Source organism: Macrobrachium nipponense, chromosome 9 (genome assembly GCF_015104395.2).
Source record: "Macrobrachium nipponense isolate FS-2020 chromosome 9, ASM1510439v2, whole genome shotgun sequence".
In the NCBI taxonomy this organism is placed as follows: domain Eukaryota; kingdom Metazoa; phylum Arthropoda; class Malacostraca; order Decapoda; family Palaemonidae; genus Macrobrachium; species Macrobrachium nipponense.
The window spans coordinates 66,043,541-66,050,195 of NC_061110.1; positions in this window are offsets into that span (position 1 = coordinate 66,043,541).

Below are 6,655 nucleotides of genomic sequence, written 5' to 3' on the forward strand. Positions count from 1 at the left end.
AGGTTGGTCGCAACTCGTCTTGACTAATAATTGCATGAATTTGTTGCAAATCTACGGGAACCTGCACAGATTTTTTTGGATTCGGCCGTGTGTTTCATAGGAAAATCAATTGCCTCACAATGATCTGATAAATGATTAAACTGATTATTTGATACAAAAGATGTTGATATTGATGACCCAACATCCCCCCTTGGAGTGAACTACGTGGTATTTGTTTTGTTTATCACCTTGAAAATTCGCTTGCCCTTGCAAGTTCTGGCTAGAACGGCCCAGGAACAGAGGTACCTGAAGCACGATTTTGTTTGGTTTCTTGTTTGGGCAGAATTTCCGTTTGTTGTTTCTTTTTATTAGTACTGAGGACCCTCTTTTTTATTTGCACTGGCAACTGGTTGCGTGTTTGTAGCATTCTGTCTGTTGATTCCTCGAGTAGCAACGATTATATGAATGAGTGGAAACTATTATGTATTGAACAAAAAACGCGTCCGACAGTCTGAAATCATGTGAGCCTGGTCGTTTACAGTTATAACAAACCATCCCTGCAACTTGATTATTATTATGTACCACGTTTAATTGTGGCTGTTCTCATTTTTGCAAAAACTTGAATGAGCGAAGGATCTAGGTCGGTACATTTAGACATGTGTTTTTTGATTTGTTTATACACATCTAATTCCGTACTGTTGGCTGCAATTTTTTGTCAAAACACCGCACTAACGCTTCAGGCAACATTGCAGTGATACTCGTAAGGTAAATCAAACGGATAAAATCTTTCACGTTGATTTTGGCACTCGTAACCCACCCGGAGTTACTTAAACTAACTTGATATTCATTTAGCCGGTCGGCAATTAGCGCCGCCCGCCTCGACAACATTAAGCTGAGTCATGGAGGCTTGGTTAAGGATATTTCTCAATGCCAATACTACATCTAAAGCCTCTTCACCCCCATACACGGCACGTATCTGATTTTGAACTCGTCCCATGTAAGCGCCTCTTGGAAAGAAACAACCCTTAGATAAGCACTTGCTTATCTAAGGGTTTGTTTCTTTCTTATGAAGCTTTTGGCCTCCTGTAATTGTACTGCTGGGTCTGTGATGCTTTTTGCATTTAAATGAGCGTCTACAGATGAGATCCATGCCTCAACATTTTGAGGCAGGAACCCATTGACCCGACCTTGAAAAGGGACAATTGCTGACCTCGCGCTCACGAGAGTCACCACATTGGGGTTGGCCAGCCGGAGTAGTTGCCATTTCCTTTTTTACTTTTTTCTTATCACTTCTATTCCTTGCGAACCTATCAAAATATCTATAAGAGTACACTCGGGGACCACTTACGTAAACGCATATGCAATGTACTGTATAAATGTGTTATAATAATAGGAAAATCCCCCAAAAGATACAAAAATACAGATAATTTGATAAAATATTATACGGAGAATTCCTGCAAGAAACGATTAGCAACAACGAGAAGAGAAAAAAAATAATCTGCGGGCAAGAACTCGTAGTTGAAGATTGATTCTGTAATGAAGGAAGATTAATTGATGGCGAACAACTCACCCCCAGAATACTGGACGATCGACTCCTGATGAACAACACTTCACTGAGGAAAGAACCTGAATAGATTATATGGTGAAGGATTGTTGACATGGGATGACGTCTCAGTTCCTGTCGTCTCGCGTCGGAAGTCGTGATGACGTCACGGTCTTCTCTCAGGCGCACGATGCATGAAGAAGTCCAAGATTGATGACGTCACAGCCTCCGTCCTTGCATTACTTCCTCTTGCTCTACTCTTTGCGTCCTTGCTTGATCTCGCGCGATGTTTCCTTTGTGTGTTTTCTTCTTTCTGTTGATGTTCGATGCTGCTCTCGTCCGGTGTTGATTCTCGAAGATAAGTGACAACAGTCACTCAAACGTCGATGTTGATGCTTGTATTCTTCTCGATGAAGGACATATCTTCGTCTTCATAAAATGTTGCGTTGATTGAAGATCCCGTTTCCTCTGTTTAGTTTTGATTTCGAAGGTGGAAGTTGGTTCTTGTAGATCTTCGGTCGGCTGATATGGGTCTTGTTAATTTTATTCTTCGTCTTTAGCTGCCACCAGTCTAAGTCTCTTCGCTTTTGCGAAAGACTTTTTTTTGTTTCTCCTTACGACTGTCATTCGTAAGTATTTCTGGTTCCTTCCATCTCCTTGTGATATCTTAGTAGAGTGGTTCTTCTTAACTAAAGGAGAGGATTCAACAGATAAGTTGAACATATATAACAACTTTATTCTGTAACTCCATACTAAGAGATGCAGATCGGTCGGGAGACCGATATGTTTGAATGCTGGCACGGAACTGCCATTCTAAAGCATCACGTCGATAGCGGAACATTAGCTATCTCAGCGATTCCATATAAAAACATACGTAGTCCGCCGGCTCGGAAGTTACAAGTTTCCGGCGTAGGTTAACAGGTTCAACCGCTTCCCATGGAAGTTGTTGTGCAAAGTTATCATACTGTAAATGTTGACAATGTCAGAGCTAAACCAGGCTACTGCAGACAGCGCATAGCGTAATCTAGATCTGCATTGGTCACGTAGGACCCTCCTAATGCCATGACCTCAGGTCATGGGTTTTTATTTACAGATACTGTAATATGAAATAATGTTAATTTATTACATATATATAGATATATATATATATATATATATATATAATATATATATATGTATATATATATATATATATATATATATATATATATATATATGTGTGTGTGTGTGTGTTTGTGTGTGACAGGGGTTATAATTAATGATATATTTAATATACCCAATGTGATGTGCTGTGCCCTGACCTTTTTGGAATGCATAGAGACAGAGCCGAAGCAAGACCTGAGGAAGCTGATTAATCATTTCTGATGCATAGTTTAGCGGGTCAATATTCACGAGTTCATGGGTCTTTTCCAAGTGCCTTTGAGAAACTGGCTGCGACCAGTTACATGGGGCGTTGACAAAGTGTGCATTCGTATGTACGGGTATTCCTCTTCCTTTGATAATGGCGTCCTTAGCCAAGTCTATGGGAAGACTTGCAAGGAGTTCCGAGGGAGAAAGGCAGAGCCACGATGGCGGGTTCCAAAGTGTTTTTTTTAAACAGTGAGTGATATTCTGGTTGGATGGGTAAGTGTTACCTTACTATAGCCAAAGGGGTGGCTTGTTGTCTGTTTGACATTTGTAAGAATGTTTAATCTTTAACTTTGTCTTTAAACTTATGTGTGCTAACGGGTGTGTTTCTCCTGTCTTTGTAACAGACGATTCTGGCAAGGGGACAGAGGGTCCCAGGTGGAGAGATTGGTGTGACAAATTACTGATTTAGACATTTTAAATTTTGGGGATTTAGATAAGTTAGTTAGTCTGTGAGACTTGGATTATTATCTTTCCATTGTTGAATAAACCTTTATTTTTTATATAACTTTGACTCTCATTTTGATTACCTGTCAGAATGGAGAGAGAGAGAGAGAGAGAGGGGTTGCCGAGAGAGAGTTGAGAGAGAGAGAGAGGTTGCTTGGAGAGAGAGAGAGAGAGAGAGAGAGATATTGTGTGTATCAGTTTGCCTACCGCTCAGTGTTCCACATTTACCAAATAAAAAATGAGATTAATATCTCGTTTACAGGTGGTGGCAGCGGATATTGAACCGTTGTTACGCCTTTTGCGAGATCAAATTCCATTTTCAGAGTGTCTGGTTGTGGAAATATGTTAGATTTCAGTTACTAAGTGAGAGAAAATGAGAAATATCCATCCGTGAGGATGTAGTGCTGAGGGAAAGGATTTTTATTAGAATCATCAATTTTGCCCAGGGCGAGATCCGAGATGCCTCAAGGAGCGGGGAACAGTCAGTTAGTACTGAGATGTTTGTGAGTGTGATTCCCGAGACGATCCGCGTGTGTTATTAGCGTGTCTTGCGCAAATTCCGAGTTTTTTTTTTTTCCTCATTATGAAGTGGTGATTGTTAAAGAACATTTTTGATCTTGGGGAGGGTTTTTTTTAAATAATTCAGTGTAATGGGACTGGTTTAAAATACCACATTTTTTTCCCCATAGTAGCAGAAAGTGAAGTGTTTTCTTTATTGGCGCAGGTTTAGAATAGACGCATTCGTCTTTGTTTAACATATGAGTGTGTATAAAATGTTTTTCATGCATGCGAAATTGTGCTTGGGTTGCATTGTTGCTTGAAGACAAAGAGCACCCACTTGTTCTTACGGGCTCAGCAAATTTCTGCTAACGAACGCAGAAGGGCATTGCTTACCGGGAGGGTACTACTGGCCTGCCTAGGAGGTATTGCAAGGCGAGTACTGCCTGCCTTGGGGGTATTGCAAGGGAGGGTACTACTACTGCTGGTCTGCCTCGGGGGTATCGCTTGACCGGGGGATGTTCTATCGCCCAGGGTAGGGTGAAGTTCTCTTTTTTTCTCAGTGGAGGGTGAAACTTTTTTTTTCTCAGTGGGGGTGAACTACTACTTTTTTTTTTTCTCAGTGGGGGTCAACTACTACTTTTTTTTTCCTCCTTGTCAAGGGGCATCGTGAGAAGAATTTGCCCTTGGAAATGAATTCCAATGCCAAGACATCAGCTGATTGATTAGTTGATGAAGTGAAATGCCCGTAGGGTTTTTTTTTTTTTTTTTTTTAGAAAAGGGATTTTATTCTTTCCTCTTGGATAAGAGAAAAGGAAATGAAAAGATTTTCTTCTCTGAATGAAGAGAAAAGGAAATGAAATGCATTGGAAGAGCGTAAGTTTTCCTTATGCTTTGGAAGGCACAAATATAATGGGGACACAGATATTATTATTTTTTTTATTGTGTTGGAGGGATTACTTTAAAATGCCGGTGAGTGGTGTTGATTGGTGTCAAGTGGTGTTGATTGTAGGGGTTTGGCAATACTAGTGTATACGAGGGGAATTGCACCCTTACTTGAGATCTTTGCAAGAGAATTATTATTATTATTATTAATTGTTATTATTACTTGACATTTTTACGGGAGGGCTACTTAAGTATAATTATCATTACTTGAGATATTTTACGAGAAGTTTGGGATATTTCTTGGGAGATTATTTTATGATTATTACAGATAATTATTTATGGAGAATTATTACAATGAATTATGGGAGAAGTTTTGTGGTTAATTATTTGTTGAGTTTTTGTAACTTTAGAGAATATTTCAGTAATTCCTGAGTGATGAATCTGGCTGAATCTTGGTGAGTTGTGATGAGTTTTGCTGAATCTTGGTGAATCTTGTGCTGAATTTTTGGAGAATGGACAAGCATTAACATTGGTGATGTTTTTTATACTAATACTAGTGATTTTGATGATAGCAATTTTTGGTTATACTGCTGATAGTGATATTTCTGATACTGATTTTTTTATATGTACTAATACGTGGGTGCTGTAATGCTATCAAGGGTGGTGAAATCTTTTTTGAATTTGGGAGGAACTAACAACACATTTTTTTTTCTTTTTTTTATGAGTTCAGCAGATTTTGTTTGACATCTAGTGAGTCACGGGATAGAGCCGTTGATTTTTCTTTTCTCCTTTTTTGGAAGTTAGCCATCGCTGATACAAGTTTTTTTATCATGGGTGAAATTGAATTTATTTTTTCTCTCCGGTTTGTGTGAGAATTTTTTAATATCTCAGTTCATGACTAAGAGTCATTGTTCGGGAACATGTTTGTGTTTTCAGCTGTTTGATGCTGCAGAGATTTATTTATTTGGGAGAATTTTTGCATTTTTTTAATGCATACGTAATGACACTACATTTTTTCTCTGGATATTTGTGTTTCCAGAAATTGTGAGTTTTCTTGTGCAATACCTTTGTTGTATTTATGACAACTTTGCCAGAGATAGGAAACTTGGCTAAGTTTCTAGTGACCTATGTCGTAGTGCATATGGAGAAGTCTTGGCTTAAGACACTTTGAATTTGGAGTTCTGTTATAATGAGTTGTGACACATTGGTGATTTTTTCTAGAATTTTCTGGATAATTTTATTTGCCGAGTTTTTGCCCTTTTTCAGCAGTTATGCTAAGGAGAGAGTTTATGGTTTTTGACTATAACATTGAGTTATTCTCTGGAGAATTGGAGGTATATAATTTTGGAGTTACTATTTGAGATATATATTAGAGATTTATTTTTGGCCATTTGATGTTTGCCAATGGTGGTGAGAGCTATGTTTAGTTCAATTATTTTGCAGCCATCTTTGTTGCAAATGGAGACACATTTTTGGAGATATATGGGGCAATATTTGTGAGTGGGTCAGCTGGATGCTTTGAGTGCATATTTTTTTGGAGATGGGATTTCATTTTGATATTCCTTTTTGGAGATTTAATATTTTTTTGAGCCTTGTTTTATTCCACATGGAGTTATTGGTGAATAGAGGTAAGTATTTTTATTTGCTGAAATAGAGGTGAATATTTTTTATTCATGGAGTGGTGGTTTTTTATTAACATTTGGCTATCGGAGAAATAGGAGGGAATATGGTGGTGTGGTTACTAATTAAATGGAGGAAATATTTTATCACCGGAGTGGGGTTATTATTAATATTGTGTCACATATAAATATATGGAGGTGGAATTAATCTTTGGCGAGTGACCCTTTTTTGTGGTTATGGGAGTTTTTCTCGAGCAAGAGAGTTCTGTCCTTTCTT